The sequence below is a fragment of the Penaeus monodon genome, chromosome 6 (genome assembly GCF_015228065.2).
Source record: "Penaeus monodon isolate SGIC_2016 chromosome 6, NSTDA_Pmon_1, whole genome shotgun sequence".
NCBI lineage: Eukaryota > Metazoa > Arthropoda > Malacostraca > Decapoda > Penaeidae > Penaeus > Penaeus monodon.
In genome coordinates this window covers 54,401,946-54,404,445 of record NC_051391.1, presented here as the reverse complement: position 1 = coordinate 54,404,445, position 2,500 = coordinate 54,401,946, and positions in this window count along the sequence as shown.

The following is a 2,500-nucleotide window of genomic DNA, read 5'->3' as shown; positions in this document are numbered from 1 at the left end:
ACTTGAGAAGTACAGCAGAATAGAGGGATTGAGAGAGGAGGAAGGAAAAGGAGAAAAGAGTCAGAAAAAGGGGGGGAAGAGGAGGAAAAGGGTAGGAAAAGAGGAAGATTGTTAAAAAAGAGGAGGAAAAGGAGAAAACGAATGGGAAATGAAGAGAATAGAAGAGGAAAAGAGAAGGGAAAGAATTAAAAAGGAGGAGAAAAGAGGCAGAAAAGAATAGAAAAAGAGGAGAAAACAGGAGAAAAAAGAATGGAAGAAGAAAAGGAAAAAGGAGAAAAGAGAAGAAGGAAAGAGGGGGAAAATGATAGGGAAGTAAAGTCTCAATAAAAGGGAGACTGATACTCTGGCCGAGATTATTTTACACACTCGCTCATTAGTGATTAAGTTTGGCCTGTCATTAGTGTCCCCTTTTATAACCTGATTTTATTTTCTTCCATGTCACTCTTACAGTTTTATTTGATTTTTTTTTTTGATCGAGAGAAGAAGATAAAAAAGAAGAAAAAAAAAGAGCCAAAAAGGTATAAACTTCACGTTCACATTAGGTTCCCGCTATTTCTGAAGAAGAGGAAGACGATAAACAAGTGACTATAAGAAAAAAAAAAGAAGAGAAAGGAGTAAAACAGGAAAAAATCGGTACTACGTAAAACAAGCGGAATACAAGAAGAAACACTTGAAACTCAGAGAAGATAGTCAGATGTCCTTAAGCCAAAGGGGGGACTGCTTAAGCAAGATCCTCCTTGTATAACAGTATTATATTTAGCACAAGCTTGAGGTCACGGGAGCTTTACAATACCCCGATCCGAGAGGGAATACAAAGGAAGCGTGGTCTGTCTCCGATCTCCATATTAAGGGCAGTGTTATCAGTTACTAAAGGAAACATTATCATTGTTAATATCTATTTCGACTGCTGTGACCGAGATGAAGGGATGGAATTATGTATATAATTAGCACCTGTTTCATGCCTTGTGTAAGAGAGAGAAAAAAAACAACAACAAACAAACTAGGTAAAGGATTAGAACAAGATAAGGACTGGGAAATGTTATAAGCAGTTGTTGTTTAACCTTAAAATACTGTAGCACGGCGCCCATCTTTTCAACGCTACGTTCTCTGTGGCCTTAATTATCACGTATATCGCACGTTCGCAGCATTTCGAGTGATTCCTCATTACATCCGATAAAAAGTTTTATTTTCAGGACGATATGGGCAATTTTGTTAATGAACTCTTACTTTACCGAAGTACGTTTTTGCAAGTGTCTGTTTGTAATAGGATTTGCATTTGTCTTATGTGTCGATAACTGTTTATTTTATTTTTAAAATTTTTATTCTAGATTTGTCTACGTATGTCAGTTGAGAACACAAGGAAACCACCATCATGTATGTAAATAAAAGACTAAAGAAAATGTGTGCATGTGTTCCTTATGTTATAATTCAGTATGATTCAGGGAGTCTAGTGGAGTTTATAGTTATTTAAATATGTAAAGTAATGTTTAGATATCATGGAAAGTGTATTGTAATTTCTTTTGTTTACATTATGTACATATTTTCATACATGACAGTTTCTCTATGGGATTTCAAAGTTCAGTAGTACAGGTTCTGACAGTAAAAGAACTGCAGTGATATCTTGAACTGTCCCAAGTAGACTAGACTGTAAGGAATGTTACTGATTTCTTAGGAAAGGAAAATGGAAGCCAAAATCTTCAGTTTTCTTTATATGTGTTAAGGCATTAAAATAATGTTAATAATGCATTGAATAAAGTGTAAATTAATATAGATGGAACTCTTTTATCATATACTGTCCTATCATGACATTTGTTTTTATTTTCTTATTGCAAATAGTGTAAATTTCTAAAAACATATATGCAGAACCGTCATTTGATATTTAATATTTGAAAGTTAATTGATGGTTAATTACGTAGTGATGAGACGAAGAAAATAAAAAATATATAACATGCCAAGAAATGATTGATTTTCTGAAAACTGGATGAAACATTTTGAAAATAACATAATTTACGGATAATGGTGATGATGGTAATAATAATAATAATAGATTAAACACACACACACACACACACACACACACACACACACACACACACGTTAAACAATGAAGCCGACGGAAAGGCATCAAAAGCACAGATACATTTGACTTCATGTATAAGGTAAATGAAATTAAGTAGCAGTAACAACAAAGCTTTAGTATAACTTTTAGAACACAAAAAATGGGTTCTGTATATAATCTCAACGTACTTACGACTTTAAAGTATAATAAAACTGTGTACCCTTTTTGATGAAGAAAATGTCAATAATATGTTATGAAACTGTACCATTCAACGATAAAACAGCATTGCATAATGAATTAGCTTTCAACGATAAAAAATGACCGTACTTAAATGTTTTTAGCCAATAACGATGAAAACGACAATAGACTTTGAAACTTAACCCTTCAGTAATTGCCGTGATGTTATAATGAGCTGATCCCCAGAGGAAAACATCGAAAATG